General features: G+C 49.5%; 2 non-coding genes across 2 annotated transcripts; both read left to right on the top strand.

The window, feature by feature from the left end:
- The first annotated feature begins 3,835 nt into the window (after positions 1-3,835).
- On the top strand, positions 3,836-3,999 carry LOC140455771 (U1 spliceosomal RNA). The gene has a single exon (XR_011953024.1). It is a non-coding gene; the product is annotated as a U1 spliceosomal RNA (small nuclear RNA).
- Positions 4,000-8,038: 4,039 nt separating this feature from the next.
- LOC140455833 (U1 spliceosomal RNA) lies at positions 8,039-8,202 on the top strand. Its single transcript, XR_011953064.1, has one exon. It is a non-coding gene; the product is annotated as a U1 spliceosomal RNA (small nuclear RNA).
- The last annotated feature ends 16,015 nt before the right edge of the window (positions 8,203-24,217 follow it).

Genomic DNA, 24,217 nt, shown 5'->3' with positions numbered 1-24,217 from the left:
TTCTTCAAAAAACTCAATCAACTTTGGGAGATATGATTTCCCACACACAAAGCCATGTTGACTATCCCGAATCAGTCCTTGCCTCTCTCAGCATGTAGTCCTGGACCTTGGAATGTGCCTCCAACACGTGGGAAAGGTCGACTCCTTGTTCTGGAAGACCAACAATTTTTTGGAAGACCAGAGAGCAACTTTCACCATTTGCCACGCACAAAGCCACACTGACTGTTCCAAATGGGTCCTCGCCTCCCCAAATGCCTCGAGATCCTAACTCTCAGAATCCTCTCTCACAACTTAGCAACCACAGCCGTTAGGCTCACCAATCTATTGTCTCCATTTTGTGATTATGTGTGAAAGAACAGAAACCAACATAGTCATTCTAAAACATGAGAGACTTAACAAACAATCGAGGTCTTTTTCGGTATATAATTTCAGTTACATCACACTGTAAACTTTTGCTCTCAATTCTGTGTCTTACAATCTTATTCTCCCCAACCACGTGATGAAGGAGCAGTGCTCTGAAAGCTAGTGCTTCCAAATGAACCTGTTGTGGTGTGATTTGTAGCTGACTAGGCCTTCTGTGGCAGTGAATTCAATGAATTTGCCACACTCTGAATGTAGGGAGTGTTGCTGAACATAAAGACCTTGGAGTGTCGGTTCACGCTTCCTTGAAAGTCGACTCACAGATCAATTACAGAAGGTATTTTGTAAACCGGACGCTACGTCCAGGGCCCTGATGGAAACGGTCAAAGACGCCAAGCTGCACGACGTCTTCAGCGCCCCTGCAGACGGAGCGCAGCGTAGATACACCTGGTCACGGGCAGACGGGTCTATCCGCTCAAGGATAGATTACCTGTTTGTGTCCCGAACGCTCTCGGTCAGATCCACCGACGTCAAGCCGGTGTTCTTCTCTGACCACTGCCTCCTGCTGGCCGACTGTCACCTACAGGACGAACAGCGGGCGGGCAAGGGAACGTGGAAACTGAACACTAAGCTGTTGACCCCGGGAAACATCGAAGAGCTCAAGAGGGATTACGCAGGTTGGAGAACCGTGAAGCCCCTCTTTGAGTCTCCAGCGGACTGGTGGGAAACGGTAAAAGGGAACATCAAGAGGTTCTTTATCCTCAAAGGTGTCCAGGAGGCGAGAGAGAGGCGGGGAAAACTGTCCCAGCTCCAGGAAAGTATGCAGAACCTGCTCCTGCTGCAGACGATGGGGGTGGATGTCACGGAGGACCTCAAGGAGGTGAAGGGCCAGCAAGCCTCGCTCTTTGCCTCGGAGGCCTCCAGGATAATCTTCCGGTCCAGGGTCCGCTCGGTGGAGCAGGACGAGACGTGCTCACGTTTCTTCTTCCAGAAGGTGCACAAAGAGAGCTCCGTGCTCAGCAGCCTGAAGAAAGAAGATGGCTCGGTAACGTCATCTCAGGCTGACGTCATGAGGATCAGCAAATCCTTCTACGCCAGCCTGTATGACTCGAAGCCGACCGACAGCGCGGCCTCCCAGTCGTTCCTGTCCTCTATCACGGAGGTCCTAGATGACGGAACACGAGAGAGGCTGGACCAGCCGCTATCTCTGGATGAACTGACCAAGGCCCTCGAGTCCTTCGAAAAGAATAAAACTCCCGGAAGCGACGGCTTACCGGTCGAGGTTTATTCCGCTCTTTGGGACTCGATCGGCCAGGACCTGCTGGAGGTGTATGTCAGTATGCTTCGGGCAGGTACCATGAGTGAATCCATGAGGAAAGGCATCATCACCCTCGTCTACAAGCGGAAGGGAGAGAGGGAGGAAATTAGAAATTGGAGACCGATCTCACTGTTAAATGCAGACTACAAAATCTTGTCAAAGGTCATCGCCAACCGGGTCAGGTCTGCTCTGGGATCGGTGATCCACCCGGACCAAACCTGTGCTGTACCGGGCAGGAAGATCTCTGAGAGTCTCGCACTCCTCAGGGATACGATCGCCTACGTGCAGGACAGGGGGGTGGACACCTGTCTCATCAGCCTGGACCAGGAGAAAGCCTTTGACAGGATATCGCATACATATATGAGGGATGTCCTCTCCAAAATGGGCTTTGGGGAGGGAATCGGAAATTGGATCAGACTGCTCTACACCAACATTGTCAGTGCAGTCTCAATCAATGGGTGGGAATCAGATAGCTTCCCTGTAAGATCTGGAGTCAGGCAGGGATGCCCCCTCTCACCCGCCTTGTTTGTGTGTTGCATAGAGCCATTTGCCGAATCCATCAGGAAGGATGCGAGCCTGAGAGGGGTGACTATTCCTGGCAGCGGGGGCCTGCAGGTTAAGGCCTCCCTGTACATGGATGACGTCGCTGTTTTCTGCTCGGATCCGCTGTCCGTGCACAGACTCGTGTGCATCTGCGACCAGTTCGAACGGGCCTCGGGGGCCAAGGTAAACCGAGGCAAGAGCGAGGCCATGCTCTTCGGGAACTGGGCCGACCAATCCTCTATCCCCTTCACCGTCAGGACTGACCACCTGAAGGTGCTGGGTATTTGGTTCGGGGGGGCTGGGGCGTGCGCCAAGACCTGGGAGGAGCGGATCAGGAAGATGAGACAGAAACTAGGCAGATGGGGGCAACGGTCGCTCTCCATCGCGGGAAAAAACCTGGTCATCAGGTGTGAGGTCCTCTCAGTATTGCTATATGTGGCACAGGTCTGGCCTATCCCCAGGACCTGTGCCGCCGCAGTCACCCGGGCCATCTTCCAATTCATTTGGAGATCAAAGATGGACCGGGTCCGAAGAGACTCAATGTACAAAGACCGGTGCAATGGGGGAAAAAACACGCCCAATGCCACCCTCACCCTGATGGCCACCTTTGTGTGTGGCTGCATCAAGCTGTGCGTGGATCCCCGGTACGCAAACACCAAGTGTCACTACGTACTGAGGTTCTACCTGTCCCCGGTGTTGCGAAGGATGGGCCTGGCCTCGCTGCCGCGGAACGCTCCGAGTAGTTGGACCGTTCCGTATCACCTGTCCTTCGTGGAGAAATTTATGAGGAAAAACACCTTTGACCACAAGTCCATCAGGAAGTGGTCAGCACGTAGCGTCCTTGAGACCCTTCGGGAAAAGGAGAGGGCGGATCCTGTCGAGCGGTTCCCTGAGCAGACTGTCAAAGCCATTTGGCAGAATGCCTCATCGCCAGAACTTTCCAACAAGCACCAAGACGTGGCTTGGCTGGTGGTGAGAAGGGCTCTGCCTGTGAGATCCTTTATGCACGCCCGGACTCTCTGCCGCACCGCACGCTGCCCTCGAAGTGGCTGCGGGGGGGACGAGACTGTCACACACCTCCTTCTGGAATGTGCCTATGCAGAGGAAGTCTGGAGAGGAATGCAGTGGTGCTTGTCGAGGTTCGTCCCGAGCAGCGCCGTGACGCGGGACTCCGTGCTCTACGGCCTGTTCCCCGGGACTCACACCGAGACGAACATTAACTGCGCCTGGAGGATCATCAACTCGGTGAAGGACGCTCTCTGGGCGGTCCGAAACCTGTTGATCTTCCAGCTGAAGGAGTTGACCCCGACCGAGTGTTGCAGACTGGCACATTCCAAGGTCCAAGACTACGTGTTGAGGGACGCGCTGAAGCTTGGGGCAGCTGCCGCCAAGGCGCGGTGGGGAAAGACCACCGTGTAAGATCGGCCTGCCGAAAGAAGAACAGGGGGCCCATACAGACGTTTTTTTTTGGGCTCTGCTGATGCCTCAGCCAAATATATGTATATATACAAGATTGAAAAAATGCACAGGATTGTAAAGGACAAGAATAAAGTCGAATCTGTGTTTGTAAATATTGACATATGTATGGCATGATCCAATGTACAGACCATCAAATCATTTATGAATAAAGTATATTTTTGAAATAAAAAAAAAGGTTCTCCCAGGACGAGGCTATCCCATTGCACTTCGGGTGTGCTGACGCCTGCGATGTCCCCAAATGCGGGATACTCGACTGCAAAATTTGTGGTAGTGGGGGACTGCGTTCGCGCTCTCCCCTGAATTACAAGCAAAAGTCAGATGATCCTATAGATGTCGCTCATTTGTGCTTCGTGCGGCTTCTAATATATCCCTGTATCTATGTTCACTTCAGTTTCACTCAAATTCACACGTAATGCCGCCCCTCTTATTTCATCCTGCAATAAACCGCTATCTTCAATGCTTTTCACAACAGGACCGCTCTGCCCTCATCAATCCTCTTTGGTACTTGTTCAAAAAACTCAATCAACTTTGGGAGATATGATTTCCCACACACAAAGCCATGTTGACTATCCCGAATCAGTCCTTGCCTCTCTCAGCATGTAGTCCTGGACCTTGGAATGTGCCTCCAACACGTGGGAAAGGTCGACTCCTTGTTCTGGAAGACCAACAATTTTTTGGAAGACCAGAGAGCAACTTTCACCATTTGCCACGCACAAAGCCACACTGACTGTTCCAAATGGGTCCTCGCCTCCCCAAATGCCTCGAGATCCTAACTCTCAGAATCCTCTCTCACAACTTAGCAACCACAGCCGTTAGGCTCACCAATCTATTGTCTCCATTTTGTGATTATGTGTGAAAGAACAGAAACCAACATAGTCATTCTAAAACATGAGAGACTTAACAAACAATCGAGGTCTTTTTCGGTATATAATTTCAGTTACATCACACTGTAAACTTTTGCTCTCAATTCTGTGTCTTACAATCTTATTCTCCCCAACCACGTGATGAAGGAGCAGTGCTCTGAAAGCTAGTGCTTCCAAATGAACCTGTTGTGGTGTGATTTGTAGCTGACTAGGCCTTCTGTGGCAGTGAATTCAATGAATTTGCCACACTCTGAATGTAGGGAGTGTTGCTGAACATAAAGACCTTGGAGTGTCGGTTCACGCTTCCTTGAAAGTCGACTCACAGATCAATTACAGAAGGTATTTTGTAAACCGGACGCTACGTCCAGGGCCCTGATGGAAACGGTCAAAGACGCCAAGCTGCACGACGTCTTCAGCGCCCCTGCAGACGGAGCGCAGCGTAGATACACCTGGTCACGGGCAGACGGGTCTATCCGCTCAAGGATAGATTACCTGTTTGTGTCCCGAACGCTCTCGGTCAGATCCACCGACGTCAAGCCGGTGTTCTTCTCTGACCACTGCCTCCTGCTGGCCGACTGTCACCTACAGGACGAACAGCGGGCGGGCAAGGGAACGTGGAAACTGAACACTAAGCTGTTGACCCCGGGAAACATCGAAGAGCTCAAGAGGGATTACGCAGGTTGGAGAACCGTGAAGCCCCTCTTTGAGTCTCCAGCGGACTGGTGGGAAACGGTAAAAGGGAACATCAAGAGGTTCTTTATCCTCAAAGGTGTCCAGGAGGCGAGAGAGAGGCGGGGAAAACTGTCCCAGCTCCAGGAAAGTATGCAGAACCTGCTCCTGCTGCAGACGATGGGGGTGGATGTCACGGAGGACCTCAAGGAGGTGAAGGGCCAGCAAGCCTCGCTCTTTGCCTCGGAGGCCTCCAGGATAATCTTCCGGTCCAGGGTCCGCTCGGTGGAGCAGGACGAGACGTGCTCACGTTTCTTCTTCCAGAAGGTGCACAAAGAGAGCTCCGTGCTCAGCAGCCTGAAGAAAGAAGATGGCTCGGTAACGTCATCTCAGGCTGACGTCATGAGGATCAGCAAATCCTTCTACGCCAGCCTGTATGACTCGAAGCCGACCGACAGCGCGGCCTCCCAGTCGTTCCTGTCCTCTATCACGGAGGTCCTAGATGACGGAACACGAGAGAGGCTGGACCAGCCGCTATCTCTGGATGAACTGACCAAGGCCCTCGAGTCCTTCGAAAAGAATAAAACTCCCGGAAGCGACGGCTTACCGGTCGAGGTTTATTCCGCTCTTTGGGACTCGATCGGCCAGGACCTGCTGGAGGTGTATGTCAGTATGCTTCGGGCAGGTACCATGAGTGAATCCATGAGGAAAGGCATCATCACCCTCGTCTACAAGCGGAAGGGAGAGAGGGAGGAAATTAGAAATTGGAGACCGATCTCACTGTTAAATGCAGACTACAAAATCTTGTCAAAGGTCATCGCCAACCGGGTCAGGTCTGCTCTGGGATCGGTGATCCACCCGGACCAAACCTGTGCTGTACCGGGCAGGAAGATCTCTGAGAGTCTCGCACTCCTCAGGGATACGATCGCCTACGTGCAGGACAGGGGGGTGGACACCTGTCTCATCAGCCTGGACCAGGAGAAAGCCTTTGACAGGATATCGCATACATATATGAGGGATGTCCTCTCCAAAATGGGCTTTGGGGAGGGAATCGGAAATTGGATCAGACTGCTCTACACCAACATTGTCAGTGCAGTCTCAATCAATGGGTGGGAATCAGATAGCTTCCCTGTAAGATCTGGAGTCAGGCAGGGATGCCCCCTCTCACCCGCCTTGTTTGTGTGTTGCATAGAGCCATTTGCCGAATCCATCAGGAAGGATGCGAGCCTGAGAGGGGTGACTATTCCTGGCAGCGGGGGCCTGCAGGTTAAGGCCTCCCTGTACATGGATGACGTCGCTGTTTTCTGCTCGGATCCGCTGTCCGTGCACAGACTCGTGTGCATCTGCGACCAGTTCGAACGGGCCTCGGGGGCCAAGGTAAACCGAGGCAAGAGCGAGGCCATGCTCTTCGGGAACTGGGCCGACCAATCCTCTATCCCCTTCACCGTCAGGACTGACCACCTGAAGGTGCTGGGTATTTGGTTCGGGGGGGCTGGGGCGTGCGCCAAGACCTGGGAGGAGCGGATCAGGAAGATGAGACAGAAACTAGGCAGATGGGGGCAACGGTCGCTCTCCATCGCGGGAAAAAACCTGGTCATCAGGTGTGAGGTCCTCTCAGTATTGCTATATGTGGCACAGGTCTGGCCTATCCCCAGGACCTGTGCCGCCGCAGTCACCCGGGCCATCTTCCAATTCATTTGGAGATCAAAGATGGACTGGGTCCGAAGAGACTCAATGTACAAAGACCGGTGCAATGGGGGAAAAAACACGCCCAATGCCACCCTCACCCTGATGGCCACCTTTGTGTGTGGCTGCATCAAGCTGTGCGTGGATCCCCGGTACGCAAACACCAAGTGTCACTACGTACTGAGGTTCTACCTGTCCCCGGTGTTGCGAAGGATGGTCCTGGCCTCGCTGCCGCGGAACGCTCCGAGTAGTTGGACCGTTCCGTATCACCTGTCCTTCGTGGAGAAATTTATGAGGAAAAACACCTTTGACCACAAGTCCATCGGGAAGTGGTCAGCACGTAGCGTCCTTGAGACCCTTCGGGAAAAGGAGAGGGCGGATCCTGTCGAGCGGTTCCCTGAACAGACTGTCAAAGCCATTTGGCAGAATGCCTCATCGCCAGAACTTTCCAACAAGCACCAAGACGTGGCTTGGCTGGTGGTGAGAAGGGCTCTGCCTGTGAGATCCTTTATACACGCCCGGACTCTCTGCCGCACCGCAAGCTGCCCTCGAAGTGGCTGCGGGGGGGACGAGACTGTCACACACCTCCTTCTGGAATGTGCCTATGCAGAGGAAGTCTGGAGAGGAATGCAGTGGTGCTTGTCGAGGTTCGTCCCGAGCAGCGCCGTGACGCGGGACTCCGTGCTCTACGGCCTGTTCCCCGGGACTCACACCGAGACGAACATTAACTGCGCCTGGAGGATCATCAACTCGGTGAAGGACGCTCTCTGGGCGGTCCGAAACCTGTTGATCTTCCAGCTGAAGGAGTTGACCCCGACCGAGTGTTGCAGACTGGCACATTCCAAGGTCCAAGACTACGTGTTGAGGGACGCGCTGAAGCTTGGGGCAGCTGCCGCCAAGGCGCGGTGGGGAAAGACCACTGTGTAAGATCGGCCTGCCGAAAGAAAAACAGGGGGCCCATACAGACGTTTTTTTGGGCTCTGCTGATGCCTCAGCCAAATATATGTATATATACAAGATTGAAAAAATGCACAGGATTGTAAAGGACAAGAATAAAGTCGAATCTGTGTTTGTAAATATGGACATATGTATGGCATGATCCAATGTACAGACCATCAAATCATTTATGAATAAAGTATATTTTTGAAATAAAAAAAAAGGTTCTCCCAGGACGAGGCTATCCTATTGCACTTCGGGTGTGCTGACGCCTGCGATGTCCCCAAATGCGGGATACTCGACTGCAAAATTTGTGGTAGTGGGGGACTGCGTTCGCGCTCTCCCCTGATTTACAAACAAAAATCAGATGATCCAATAGATGTCGCTGACTTGTGCTTTTTGCGGCTTTTTTTTATTCTGCATCTGTGTTCACTTCAGTTTCACTCAAATCCACACGTAATGCCGCGCGTCTTATTTCATCCTGCAATAAACCGCTATCTTCAAGGCTTTTCACAACACGACCAAGCCATTCAAATATCCCCCCCACCCACCCCGCATTTGCTCCAATTCCCTCTATTTACCGCCTTCCTATTCCAGTATTGCTCAAAATGCCTCTTTCAACAATTTATTCGACAGATTATATTCAGCTCTGTCCACTGATTCTTCACCACCTGCTCCAGGTAAAAGGAGACGGTGGATGCCGTCATCTAATCATACAACTTTACAGGATGGAGGCAGGCTGTTCGGCCCCAATTGGCCATGCCGCACACTCTAATACCAGATCTACAGCATGGAAACAGACCCTTCGGTCCAACTTGTCCATGCCAACCTGATACCCCAACCCAATCTATTCCTGCTTGACAGCACCCGGCCCATATCCCTCAATCCTTCCTATTCATATACACATCTAAATGCCTTTTAAGTCTTGCAATTGTACCAGCCTCCACCACTTCCTCTGGCAGCTCATTCCATACACGTACCATCCTCTAAGTCAAATCTTTGCCCCTTAGGTCGCTTTTATATCTTTGACCCTCTCACCCTAAACCTATGCCCTCTAGTTCTGGACCACCGGACCCCAGGGAAAAGACTTGGTGTATTCATACTATCCATTCCCCTCATGATTATATAAACCTCTAGAAAGTCACCCCTCAGCCTCCGACGGTCCAGGGAAAACAGCCCCAGCCTGTTCAGCCTCTCCCTATAGCTCAAATCTTCCAACACTGGCAACATCCTTGTAAATCTTTTCTAAACCCTTCCAGGTTTCACAACATCTTTCCGATAGGAAGGAGACCAGAATTGCATGCAATATTCCAACAGTGGCCTAACCAATGTCCTGTACAGCCACAGCATGACCTCCCAACTCCTGTACTCAATACTCTGACCAATAAAGGAAAGCATACCAAACGCCTTCTTCACTATTCTATCTACCTGTGACTCCTCTTTCAAGGAGCTATGAACCTGCACTCCAAGGTCTCTTTGTTCACCAACACTCTCGAGGACCTTACCATCAAGTGTATGCGTCCTGCTAAGATTTGCTTTCAAAATGCAGCACCTCGCATTTATCTGAGTTAAACTCCATCTGCCACTTCTGCCCATTGGCCCATCTGATCAAGATCCCGCTGTAATCTGAGGTAACCTTCTTCGCTGTCCACTACACCTCCAATTTTGCTGTCATGAGCAAACTTACTAATTATATCTCTCATGCTCACATCCAAATCATTCATGTAAATGACAAAAAGTGGAGAACCCAGCACTAATCCTTGTGGCAATCCACTGGTCACAGGCCTCCAGTCTGACAAACAACCTCCCCCATTTTCACTTTGGCAGAGAGACCTCCGACAGTGGTCTTTCCCCACTGTGTCTTGGCAGCAGTTGCCCCAAGCTTTAGTGTGTTCTTCAGTGCATAGTCCAGGATCTTGTGATGTGCCAGTCTGCAACGCCTGGTCAGGGTCAACTCCTTGCTCTGGAAGACCAACAAGTTTCGGGCAGACCAAAGAACGTCTGTCATTGAGTGGACGGTCCTCCAGGTGCAGTCTCGGTGTGTGTCCCGGAGAGCACAGAGTCACGGAGCTGCTCGGGACAAACCTCGACCTAAACCATTACATCTCCCTCCAGATCTTATTTGCAAAGGCACACACCAGCAGGAGCTGGGTGACAGTCTCTTCACCAATGCAGCCACTTCAAAGGCAGTGTGCGGTGGCACATAGAAACCGGGCTCACATGAAGGATCGAACGGGCAGTGCCCTTCTCACCACCAGCCAAGCGACATCATGGTGCTTGGAGCAAAGTTCCGGCCAAGAGACATTCTGCCAAATTCCTTTGACAGTCTGCTCAGGGGACCACATGTCAGTGTTTGTGAGAGCTGCTCAGGAGAGTCAAATTAATCTGTGTGTGAGGGGTGGGGGGTGATCCAAAGCATTCAGAAGACAAAAGAGAAGCTTGAGGATGGTATTGATGTAATGAAACCAAGTTAAACAGTAATGGCAGTTTTGGTAATTCTCGTACTAATCAGGGCAGGCAAGAGCACGGCAGGAAGCAAGGGAAGCCTTCAGTGAAATTGCATTGATTTCAAAGCAAGGGGCCTGACAGGTAAGGCAAAAGAACTCACAGCATAGATTGGAGACAATAGATTGGTGAGCCTAACGGCTGTGGTTGCTAAGTTGTGAGAGGGGATTCTGAGAGTTAGGATCTCGAGGCATTTGGAGAGGCGAGGACCCATTTGGAACAGTCAGTGTGGCTTTGTGCGTGGCAAATGGTGAAAGTTGCTCTCTGGTCTTCCAAAAAATTGTTGGTCTTCCAGAACAAGGAGTCGACCTTTCCCACGTGTTGGAGGCACATTCCAAGATCCAGCACTACATGCTGAGGGACGCACTAAAGCCTGAATGCAGCTGCCAGCAAAACCTAGTTGGGGAAGACCATTGTCAAAGGTCTCCCTGCTCAAGGTAAACAGGGGGCCATTCTGTTATTGGACATTCCTGGTGCATCAAATACAGTCATAGGGTCACAGAGATGTACTGTATGGAAACAAACCCTTCGGTCCAACTTGTCCATGCCGATCAGATATCGGAAACCAATCTAGTCCCACCTGCCAGCACCCGGCCCGCATCCCTCCAAACCCTTCCTATTCATATACCCATCCAGATGCCTTGGAAGTTGCCTGTACAAATAAGAGATTCCTTTGGTGTGTTTGTTGGAGAGCATCACACTCCAATGTTTACTTGATTTCTTCATGTGCTATTTCACAGAACTGAACTGTGTCTGTGACTATTGGAGATGCCGGTGTTGCACTGGGGTGTACAAATAGAGGGTGGGGAGTGGAACAGGCTGCCTGAGGGAGTGGTGGAGTGGAGCATAATTTTGTCATTTAAGAAACATTTGGACAAGTCGATGGATGGGACAGATATGGAGGAGTGTGGACCAAATACAGGCAAATGGGACTAATTTAATTGTGAACACAAATACATTAAGGACAAAAGGATAACTAGGGAGAGAGTAGGGGGCCCTCAAAGATCAGCAAGGCAGCCTTTGTGTGGAGCTGCAGAAAATAGGAGAGATACTAAATGAGTATTTTGCATCAGTATTTACTGTGGAAAAGGACATGGAAGATATAAAAAGTCGCGAAATAGATGGTGACACCTTGCAAAATGTCCATATTACAGAGGAGGAAGTGCTGGATGTCTTGAAATGAATAAAGGTGGATAAAACCCCAGGACCTGATAAGGTGTACCCTAGAACTCTGCAAGAAGCTAGGGAAGTGATTGCTGGGCCTCTTGCTGAGATATTTGTATCATCGATAGTCACAGGTGAGGTGCTGGAAGACTGGAGCTCTGAAAAAAACACATTTTTCAGAGGAAGTGGTGGAGGCTGGTACAATTACAGCATTGAAAAGGCATCTGGATGGTATATGAATAGGAAGGGTTTGGAGGGATATGGGCCAAGTGCTGGCAAATGGGCCTAGATTAGGTTAGGATATCTGGTCGGCATGGATGAGTTGGACTGAAGGGTCTGTTTCCATGCTGTATATCTCTATCACTCTATGTCCAGAGCTTTATAGATCCTCAGAAGTACATCTCAGCTTTTATATTCAAGTCCTAGTTGATTAATGAGGGAAGGGACAGAGGTGTCATATACATGGACTTTGGTAAGGCATTTGATAGGGTTCCCTATGGTAAGCTGATGGAGAAGGTGAAGTCGCACGGGGTCCAGGCTGTTCTAGCTAGATGGACAGAGAACAGGTTGGGCAACAGCAGACAGAGAGTATTAGTGGTGGGGAACTTCTCAAAATGGAGACCTGTGTCCAATGGTGTTCCACAGGGATCCATGCTGGGATCACTGTTGCTTGTGATGTACATAAATGATTTGCAGGAACATGTGGGTTGCTTCATGAGCAAGTTTGCAGATGAAACTAAGACTGGTGGAGTAGCAGAGAGTGAAGGGGTCTGTCAGAGAATACCGCAGAATACAGACAGTTTGGTGAATTCCTGCAGTTTGGGGATCACAAGTGGAGGTGATGGTGGGGTTGAGTAAATCAGTCACTGCAGAAATGTTGTGGTGAATGGGGGGGGGGTCAAAGGCCTGGATAACGTTTTTTGTTTTGAGTGTGTGGTTATCAGTGAATTGGGAAATAGTTCTTTTTCCCAAGGAGGAATACAGAAGGCCGCAGACCTGGAATGTGAATGTGGGATGTAGATTAGGGTTAGTGATCAGAGCTGGCCTTCTTTGTGATGGAAGGATGAGGATGAGAGGACTAAGGCCAGGTGAGACAGCAAGACCAAGGAGGTGGCAAGGAATCATGGTTGGAGAAATAACTGAAACTGACAGTCAGGACAACCAAGGAAACTTCTAGAAAGATGATTATTCCTCACATATAATCGATACTTTGCAATATTAATTACTGACACACAAAAAAGCAAACATCAATCTGTCTTTTCATTCCTCGAATTGATATAATTAGGAGATCACAATAGGTCAGGCAGCATCTATGGAGAGACAGCGAGCAAATGTTTCAAGTCTAGACGACTCTTCATCAAATTGTGTTTGAAAAGAAAGGGCCGGCCCACAAAAAAGCATCAAATTTGGCAGTAATTACCAAGAGGGAAAAGGTCAAGTTACAATCACCACACCCCCCCAAATTTTGGACAGGCCCAGTGTCCCAATGGATAAGTCACTGTCCTCCCAAAACCAGGGATTGTGGGTTCAAGTCCCAGCTGGGGTGGAGCAAAGTTTGCTCAAGATACAAACCTCAAAGCCCTTTCTCTCGACATTGTTTGATCTGAATGTGGCAATCTAGGCAGTTCCCACTCAGTCCCTTCTCACTCTGTCACTTGCTTTCCAGTGACACAACCAATGTAATACTTCTCTCAAGCTGAGCACCATTGCCATCTCACACCAGTTCCCAGACAAATCCTGTCCCTTTAGATGCTGTCTTCAGTTTAGCCAAATCCCCACAATCACTACTTTGAAATGCCAATTGATGAAGTGTAAAATTCTATTGAGAGATTTATGTCAGAACGGATTTTTTTATTTCAAAAATATACTTTATTCATAAAATAATTTGATGGTCTGTACAGTTGGTCATGCCATACATACGTAAACATTTGCATACACAGATCAGAATTTTAAAAGACCCAGTACAACCCATGGACAAAACCAACATCTTCTACAAAATTCCACGCAAGGACTGCCACAAACACCACGTAGGACAAACAGGAAGAAAGTTAGCCACCAGGATACATGAACACCAGCTAGCCACAAAAAGACACGACCCTCTCTCCCTCGTAGCCCTACACACGGATGAAAAAAACCACCATTTTGACTGAGACAACACATCTATCCTGGGACAGGCTAAGCAAAGACATGCCAGAGAATTCCTCGAGGCCTGGCACTCTAACCACAACGCCATAAACAAGCACATAGATCAAGATGCCATCTATCAACCCCTCAGAAAACAAACAGGAAATGACATCACCACAAACCCCAGGAACCCCATCCAGGAGAAAGATATAAATAGAAAGCAGGAGACAACAGCTTCTAATCACTTCGAGGTCGCCACTGATGATGTTACAAGCCAGGGAATGAAACGTCTGGATATCAAACCTATCAGGAGGAGAAAGTGAGGACTGCAGATGCTGGAGATCAGAGCTGAAAATGTGTTGCTGGAAAAGCGCAGCAGGTCAGGCAGCATCCAAGGAACAGGAGAATTGATGTTTCGGGCATCAGCCCTTCTTCATCAAACCTATAGCTCAGCGAGCAAAACTACACCTTAAACCTCAAACTACAAACCTTCACAAACCTTGCAAACACCTGTTAGACTATAACCTGGGGTTGTGTGGTTTTTAACTTTCTACACCCCAGTCTAACACTGGCATCTCCCAATCCAGCCTTTCTCTGGTCTGACTGGCTGGGGCAGGACTGGCCGCCAGGTTCGAATTGGGCTATATTTAAAATGTCAGGTTCGCTTACCCTGTTCAGAGAAAAAGGAGCTGTCGACTAATATCGACAAACTGTCAGAGAAATGTCCCAATAAAGCAGAAAGCACACAACCAGATCGGGTGAAATCGACAAGATCTTTATTCCAAGCGATTAAGATTAAAGGTGCCAGGTACAAGTAAATATTTCTCAACATTGTTTGGATGAGAGCTTAAACTGAGAGCACCGTCTTCTCTGGCTGCACATTACACGTTTTCAACACCCTTTTTTGCTTTGAAAAACAGTCGCCTGTGATTCAAATGTAAATATCGTTTACACATGTCTTTGATTTACGGGACTTACTTACTTACACTAATAACGGAACGTGTTTTACCAATGAGATGTACTAATGATCGTTGAAATATAAGATAGATATCTGATTAGATTAGATTCCCTAGAGTGTGGAAACAGGCCCTTCGGCCCCAACAAGGCCACACTGACCCTGTGGGAGAAATTAGCCCAATAAGGCAGATAGTACACAAATCAGATCGGGTGAAATTGACAAGCTGTTTATTACAAGCGATATGGTTGGAAGAGAAACTGACTAGTCTGATACAGAACTGATAGTCTGTACAGGGAGATCAGGGGTTCTCTTCCTTGAGCTGAGGATGAAGTCAGGTTTTATAGGAGTCTGATACAAAAAGATGAATGAAAATGGGGAAAGATACAATGTATCTGGATATGGAGTAATCTAGTTACAAAACAGTTATCGGATGAATGTCCTGAATCACGATACAATGCAACATCCTGACAGTATCAATGGGATCAGGAAATTCCAGCTCTTTGCAGGTTGGTGAGAATATCTCTTCTGTAAAAGTAAGGAGCTTCCATTGTTCCTGTCCTGGGAACAATGTCCTTGGTGCTGTCTCTCCATCTGACCTGTTCTTTGTGTGGCTTTGGTATTGCTGTGTTATGAGACTGCCCTCGGGGTTGTGGGAGGTTCGCAATCTGCTTTGAGAGTGCAAGATTTCTTTTAATTTGAAAATTTATACTTTATTCATAGAAATGTCTTTACATGTAAGTGTTTTCTCACAAATGCAGGGTACAGTAGCATATCAAAGAAGCAATTACACATTGGAGTTTTACCCTAATCATCAAATAAATGGCATCTCTTAGATTAGATTATTTACAGTGTGGAAACAGGCCCTTCGGCCCAACAAGTCCACACCGACCCTCTGAAGAGCCACCCACCCAGACCCATTCCCCTACATTTACCCCTTCACCTAACACTGTGGGTAATCTAGCATGGTCAATTCACCGAGCCTGCACATCTTTGGACTGTGGGAGGAAACCGGAGCACCCGGAGGAAACCCACGCAGTCACGGGGAGAATGTGCAAACTCCACACACACCGTCACCCGAGGCGGGTACTGAACCGGGGTCGCTGGCGCTGTGAGGCAGCAGTGCTAACTACTGTGCCACCGTGCCACTGACAAGATTGCATTTACAGAATATGATAAAGAGGTCTATATTACCCTGTTCATAGTGGGTCAAACTGAAGTTCAGGTTGTTCTTCCTGCTCCCAAAGAAGAATTGAAGCATGGACTATTTCTAAATGGGGAGAACATTTGGAAATCTGAAGTGCAAAGAGACTTGCAAAGTCCACCATTCTCTCAAGGTAAAACTTGTAGGTTGAGTCAGTAGTTGGGAAGGCAAATGCAATGTTGGCATTTACTTTGAGACGAACAAATAACAAAGAAATTTACACAAACAGGCCCTTCAGCCCTCTAAGCCTCTGCCGATTCAGCTTCTCTGTCTAAACCTGCCACCTATTTTCAAAAGCTCTGTGTCGTTTTGTTCCCTCCCCATTCATGTATCTACCTGGATACATCGTCAATGACCTTGTTTTTCCAGCCCCTACCACCTCCACTAACAATGTGTTGCAGGCACCCACAACCTTCTGCCTGATGAACTTTCCACACATAACTCCCCTAAACTTTGCCCCTCTCACTGTGAACATGTGACCCCTAGTGATTGAATCCTCCAGTCTGGGGAAAAGCTTCTTGCTGTCCATCCTGTGTCTACTTCTCATGATTTTTGAGGCCTCAATCAGGGCCCTCCTCAACCTCCGTCATTTACAATGAAGATAATCCTAATCTACTTAACCTCTCTTCATAGTTAGCTATGGTCCATATTGTTTCGGCAATGTTGGGACCAGAACTGCACGTAGTATTCCTAATGTGGCCGAACCAAAGTCTGAAACAACTGTAACATGACCTGCCAACTCTTGCACTCAATACCCGTCTGATGAAGGAAAGGATGCCGTATGCCTTTTTGACCACTCTACTGATCTACGTTGCCACCTTCAGGGAACAATGGACCTGAACACCAAGATCTCTCTGTACGTCAATTTTCCCCAGGACTTTTCCATTTATTCTATAGTTCACTCTGGAATTTGATCTTCCAAGATCCATCACCTCGCATTTGTCCGGAGTGAACACCATCTGCCATTTCTCTGCCCAATTCACCAATCTGTCTGTATTCTGCGGTATTCTCTGACAGACCCCTTCACTCTCTGCTACGCCACCAGTCTTAGTTTCATCTGCAAACTTGCTCATGAAGCAACCCACATGTTCCTGCAAATCATTTATGTACATCACAAGCAACAGTGATCCCAGCATGGATCCCTGTGGAACACCATAGGACACAGGTCTCCATTTTGAGAAGCTCCCCTCCACTAATACTCTCTGTCTGCTGTTGCCCAACCTGTTCTCTGTCCATCTAGCTAGAACAGCCTGGACCCCGTGCGACTTCACCTTCTCCATCAGCTTACCATAGGGAACCCTATCAAATGCCTTACCAAAGTCCATGTATATGACACCTCTGTCCCTTCCCTCATTAATCAACTAGGACTTGAATATAAAAGCAGAGATGTACTTCTGAGGATCTATAAAGCTCTGGACATAGAGTGATAGAGATATACAGCATGGAAACAGACCCTTCAGTCCAACTCATCCATGCCGACCAGATATCCTAACCTAATCTAGGCCCATTTGCCAGCACTTGGCCCATATCCCTCCAAACCCTTCCTATTCATATACCATCCAGATGCCTTTTCAATGCTGTAATTGTACCAGCCTCCACCACTTCCTCTGAAAAATGTGTTGCTGGAAAAGCGCAGCAGGTCAGGCAACATCCAAGAAGAAGGAGAATCGATGTTTCGGGCATAAGCTCTTCTCCACCACTTCCTCTGGCAGCTCATTCCATACACGTACCACACTGTGTGTGAAAACGTTGTCCCTTAGTTCCCTTTGAGATCTTTCAATTCTCACCCTGAACGTATGCCCTCTAGTTCTGGACTCACCCACCCGAGGGAAAAAGATCTTGTCTTTTTATCCTATCCATTCCCCTCATGATTTTATAAACCTCTATAAGGTCACCCCTCAGCCTCCGACACTCCAGGGAAAACAGTCCCAGCCTATTCAGTCTCTCCCAAAAGCTCAAATCCTCCAAACCTGACAACATCCTTGTAAATGTATTCTGAACCATTTCAAGGTTCACAACATCCTTTCGATAGTAAGGAGACCAGAATTGGACACAATACTCCAAACTCTGCCTCACCAATGTCCTGTACAGTCGCAACATAAAATCCCAACTCTGATACTGTACCCTCCAACCAATGAAGGGAAGCACACAAAATACCTTCTGTAATTGATCTGTGAGTCGACTTTCAAGGAAGCGTGAACCGACACTCCAAGGTCTTTATGTTCAGCAACACTCCCTACATTCAGAGTGTGGCAAATTCATGGAATTCACTGCCACAGAAGGCCTAGTCAGTTCCAAATCACACCACAACAGGTTCATTTGGAAGCACTAGCTTTCAGAGCGCTGCTCCTTCATCACGTGGTCGGGGAGAATAAGACACAGAATTTAGAGCAAAAGTTTACAGTGTGATGTAACTGAAATTATATACCGAAAAAGACCTCGATTGTTTGTTAAGTCTCTCATGTTTTAGAATGACTATGTTGGTTTCCGCTCGACAGGATCCGCCCTCTCCTTTTCCCGAAGGGTCTCAAGGACGCTACGTGCTGACCACTTCCTGATGGACTTGTGGTCAAAGGTGTTTTTCCTCATAAATTTCTCCACGAAGGACAGGTGATACGGAACGGTCCAACTACTCGGAGCGTTCCGCGGCAGCGAGGCCAGGCCCATCCTTCGCAACACCGGGGACAGGTAGAACCTCAGTACGTAGTGACACTTGGTGTTTGCGTACCGGGGATCCACGCACAGCTTGATGCAGCAACACACAAAGGTGGCCATCAGGGTGAGGGTGGCATTGGGCGTGTTTTTTCCCCCATTGCACCGGTCTTTGTACATAGAGTCTCTTCGGACCCGGTCCATCTTTGATCTCCAAATGAATTGGAAGATGGCCCGGGTGACTGCGGCGGCACAGGTCCTGGGGATAGGCCAGACCTGTGCCACATATAGCAATACTGAGAGTACCTCACACCTGATGACCAGGTTTTTTCCCGCGATGGAGAGCGACCGTTGCCCCCATCTGCCTAGTTTCTGTCTCATCTTCCTGATCCGCTCCTCCCAGGTCTTGGCGCACGCCCCAGCCCCCCCGAACCAAATACCCAGCACCTTCAGGTGGTCAGTCCTAACGGTGAAGGGGATAGAGGATTGGTCGGCCCAGTTCCCGAAGAGCATGGCCTCGCTCTTGCCTCGGTTTACCTTGGCCCCCGAGGCCCGTTCGAACTGGTCGCAGATGCACACGAGTCTGTGCACGGACAGCGGATCCGAGCAGAAAACAGCGACGTCATCCATGTACAGGGAGGCCTTAACCTGCAGGCCCCCGCTGCCAGGAATTGTCACCCCTCTCAGGCTCGCATCCTTCCTGATGGATTCGGCAAATGGCTCTATGCAACACACAAACAAGGCGGGTGAGAGGGGGCATCCCTGCCTGACTCCAGATCTTACAAGGAAGCTATCTGATTCCCAACCATTGATTGAGACTGCACTGACAATGTTGGTGTAGAGCAGTCTGATCCAATTTCCGATTCCCTCCCCAAAGCCCATTTTGGAGAGGACATCCCTCATATATGTATGCGATATCCTGTCAAAGGCTTTCTCCTGGTCCAGGCTGATGAGGCAGGTGTCCACCCCCCTGTCCTGCACGTAGGCGATCGTATCCCTGAGGAATGCGAGACTCTCAGAGATCTTCCTGCCCGGTACAGCACAGGTTTGGTCCGGGTGGATCACCGATCCCAGAGCAGACCTGACCCGGTTGGCGATGACCTTTGACAAGATTTTGTAGTCTGCATTTAACAGTGAGATCGGTCTCCAATTTCTAATTTCCTCCCTCTCCCCCTTCCGCTTGTAGACGAGGGTGATGATGCCTTTCCTCATGGATTCACTCATGGTACCTGCCCGAAGCATACTGACATACACCTCCAGCAGGTCCTGGCCGATCAAGTCCCAGAGAGCGGAATAAACCTCGACCGGTAAGCCGTCGCTTCCGGGAGTTTTATTCTTTTCGAAGGACTCGAGGGCCTTGGTCAGTTCATCCGTGTGACCTTTACCAATGACCACAAACAGGGTGTCCTCATGCCAACAAGCAATCCCTGTAATACACCCATCCTACCCATCCCAAAACCCGGGAGGCCAGTAAAGTGATGTTTTCTCCAGGATCTGAGTGCTGTCAATGGAATTGTGATTCCCTGCTCCCCAGTGGTCCCGGACACTAATGCCATACTCACCAGCATCCCTGCTTCCTCCACCTGCTTTTCTGTAACTGACCTCTGCCCAACTCTTTTCTCCATCAAACTGTCCCCTGAGAGCCAGTACCTTTTCCCTTTTACATACAGCAGCTGCCAGTAGACATGGACCAGGCCTCCCCAGGGTTACACGGACAGCCACATAGTCTATGCCGCTGCAGCACACTGTACCCTCTCTACTCTACACCTGCCATGCAACAGCACCCTCCTGCAATAGGCAGACGACTTGTTCCTGGCCTCCACCTCCACTGAATCATGGATACAGGATGCTCTGCTGTCAGGCAAAGGATGGACACAGGCTCTCCATGGAGAAAATGCAACTCTGCCAATACCCAGTCCAGTACTTGGGGTACAAACTCTCACATGGCCTCAGGGCATGATCGAGAGAGAGAGAGAGTCACGCCCATCACCCAGCTTCCCCCGCCAGTCACAAGAGCTCAGCTGCAGATTTTCCTGGGGATGGGGAATTCTTTCAGGCACTGGATCCCAGACCACCGTGCCATTGATGAACCCCTGTGGGAGGCATCCTCACCAAAGCAGCCAGCGAAAGTGACCTGGACACCAAAGTTAGAACAGGCATTCACTGATCTAAAACAGCCCTGGGGGTCCCAGATTACTCTCAGCCCTTCTACCTGTACGTCAACAAATCCGAGGGGTTTGCATCCAGCATTTTAACACAGCTGCCTGGGGATCCCAGCGCCCTGTTGCTTTTGACTCTGTACACTTACTGCCTGTTGTATGGGGAACACTGGCATGTCTGAGTGCTATGGCAGCAACTGTGGGAACAGTAGAGAAGGCTAACCCCCATTGTGCTGGATCACCCATGGACTGTTTTGGTTCCCCATTCGGTCTCCCTGCTGCTAAATTCTGACACAACCCAACATTTCACTGCCACCCGGAGAACTAGCTATGAGGTCGCTTTACTGTCTAAAGCTGACCTGCCCCTACAATGTACCCCTGCTCTGAACCCCACCACCCTGCTCCCACTCACTCAGAACGCCATTGCGGACGACCAGGACTGTTTAGATCTTGTTCAGCAGGTTGTCACTCCACGCACTGACCTCTGTGAAACACCTCTAGACAATCCTGACCTCATACTCTATACAGATGGCTCATCCTTCAGGCCCTCAGACCACTGTACACTGGCAGGGTATGCCGTCTGTTCCCCTTTCACAGTCCGAGAGTCGGCTGCACTGCCAGATGGCACATCCGCACAGACTGCGGAGCAGTTTGTGGTCACTAGGGCTTGCATCATTGCAAAAGGTCACACGGCAAACATTGATACTGACTCTAGATAGGCCTTCAGAGTCGTCCATGATTTTTAGCCCACTTTGGAAACAGAGAGGCTTCATCACGTCAGCAGGGAGGCCACTACAACACACTGCGCTGACCTCTAACCTCCTGGAAGCGGTCCTTTTACCCTCCGCCCTAGCCATTATAAAATGAGCTGCCCATACCTCTGCCACTGACCGTGTCACCCTGGGGAATGCCTCAGCTGACCCAGCAGCCTGGGAGGCCGTCCTGCCTCCCCCTGCATACCCCAGAATAGGGAAGGCCCCAGTCTTGCCTGACTCAATGGAGGCAGTGCGAGCTGGCCAAGAGGCTTCTCCACCGCAAGGAAAGGAGAGTTGGGCCCCACAATGGGACCACACAGTCTCCTTCCCTCATGAGGTGAAAGGATAGGATAAACAGACAAGATCTTTTTCCCTCGGGTGGGTGAGTCCAGAACTAGAGGGCATACGTTCAGGGTGAGAAGTGAAAGATCTCAAAGGGAACTAAGGGACAACGTTTTCACACACAGTGTGGTACGTGTATGGAATGAGCTGCCAGAGGAAGTGGTGGAGAAGAGCTTATGCCCGAAACATCGATTCTCCTTCTTCTTGGATGTTGCCTGACCTGCTGCGCTTTTCCAGCAACACATTTTTCAGAGGAAGTGGTGGAGGCTGGTACAATTACAGCATTGAAAAGGCATCTGGATGGTATATGAATAGGAAGGGTTTGGAGGGATATGGGCCAAGTGCTGGCAAATGGGCCTAGATTAGGTTAGGATATCTGGTCGGCATGGATGAGTTGGACTGAAGGGTCTGTTTCCATGCTGTATATCTCGATCACTCTATGTCCAGAGCTTTATAGAATCTCAGAAGTACATCTCTGCTTTTATATTCAAGTCCTAGTTGATTAATGAGGGAAGGGACGTCGGTGTCATATACATGGACTTTGGTAAGGCATTTGATAGGGTTCCCTATGGTAAGCTGATGGAGAAGGTGAAGTCGCACGGTCCAGTCTGGTCTAGCTAGATGGACAGAGAACAGGTTGGGCAACAGCAGACAGAGAGTATTAGTGGAGGGGAGCTTCTCAAAATGGAGACCTGTGTCCAATGGTGTTCCACAGGGATCCATGCTGGGATCACTGTTGCTTGTGATGTACATAAATGATTTGCAGGAACATGTGGGTTGCTTCATGAGCAAGTTTGCAGATGAAACTAAGACTGGTGGAGTAGCAGAGAGTGAAGGGGTCTGTCAGAGAATACCGCAGAATACAGACAGTTTGGTGAATTGGGCAGAGAAATGGCAGATGGTGTTCACTCCGGACAAATACGAGGTGATGGATCTTGGAAGATCAAATTCCAGAGTGAACTATAGATAAAATGGAAAAGTCCTGGGGAAAATTGACGTACAGAGAGATCTTGGTGTTCAGGTCCATTGTTCCCTGAAGGCGGCAACGTAGATCAGTAGAGTGGTCAAAAAGGCATACGGCATCCTTTCCTTCATCAGACGGGGTATTGAGTGCAAGAGTTGGCAGGTCATGTTACAGTTGTTTCAGACTTTGGTTCGGCCACGTTAGGAATACTACGTGCAGTTCTGGTCCCAACATTGCCGAAAGAATGTGGACCATGGCTAACTATGAAGAGAGGTTAAGTAGATTAGGATTATTTTCCCTCGGATGGGTGAGTCCCCAACTAGAGGGCATACATTCAGGGTGAGAAGTGAAAGATTTGAAAGGGAAGTAACGGACAACTTTTTCACACAGAGTGTGGTACATGTATGGAACGAGCTGCCAGAGGAAGTGGTGGAGGCTGGTACAATTGTAGCATTGAAAATGTATCTGGATGGGTTTGTGAGACATGATTTCCCACACAAATCCATGTTGACTATCCCTAATCAGTCCTTGCCTTTCCAAATACATGTACATCCTGTCCCTCAGGATTCCCTCCAACAACTTGCCAACCACAGAAGTCAGGCTCACTGGTCTATAGTTCCCTGGCTTGCCGAGTGCCAGCTCTCCAGCACCATGCCCTACCTCCCTCTTGACCATGACCCTAACATCTCCCACACGTGACCTCATCACCTCCAACACCCCCAACCTCATAGTCCCCCAGCCCCACACTACCCAATTCAACATGCTTCCCAGGATCTAAAAGCCCAACTCCCGCGGCTGACACATTGTCTCTGCGTGCTCCTGCCCCACCGAACCCATTTCCTCCTCCCCTGACTCCATTCTCTCCCTCTTTGCCCAGGTAACTCCCACCTACATCCAGGAAACAAACCACCTCCTCAGAAACGTCTCGTTCCCTGGACCCCAGTACTTCATCATCACTATGGATGTGCAGTCCTTATATACATCTATACCCCAAATGACGGCCTGCAAGCCCTTGGCTTTTTCCTGTCCAAAAGAACCATCCAGTTTCCGCTCCCCCCCCCCCCCCCACCACTCCTCTGACTTGCTAGATTAGTTCTCACCCTCAATACCTTTCTCTTCACTTCTTCCTAATCCAGGAGGTAGCCATTGGTACTCGCATGAGCCTGAGCTATGCCTGCCTCTTTGTTTGTTATGTTGAACAGTGCGTCTCCAGTATGTACACCAGTACAGTTCCCCAGTTCTTCCACTTGTATCAATGACTGCATCCTGCACCCAGGCTGAACTGGAGCAGTTCATCGACTTCACTAACAACTTCCACCCCGCCCTCAAATTCACTTGGTCCATCTCAGACACATCCCTCCCCATTCTTCACCTCTCCACTTCCATCTCCAGCTTGAACAGTTTAAGGACCAACATTTATTATAAACCCACCGACTCTTATAGCTACCTGGACTACCCCTCCTCCCACTCTCTATCCTGTAAAAACTCCATTCTGTTTTCCCAATTCCTCTGTTGCTGTCGCATCTGCTCTGGTCAGGA

The sequence above is a fragment of the Chiloscyllium punctatum genome, chromosome 30 (genome assembly GCF_047496795.1).
Source record: "Chiloscyllium punctatum isolate Juve2018m chromosome 30, sChiPun1.3, whole genome shotgun sequence".
In the NCBI taxonomy this organism is placed as follows: domain Eukaryota; kingdom Metazoa; phylum Chordata; class Chondrichthyes; order Orectolobiformes; family Hemiscylliidae; genus Chiloscyllium; species Chiloscyllium punctatum.
The sequence above is the reverse complement of the archived record's forward strand: the minus strand, read 5'-3'. Positions and strand labels throughout refer to the sequence as shown.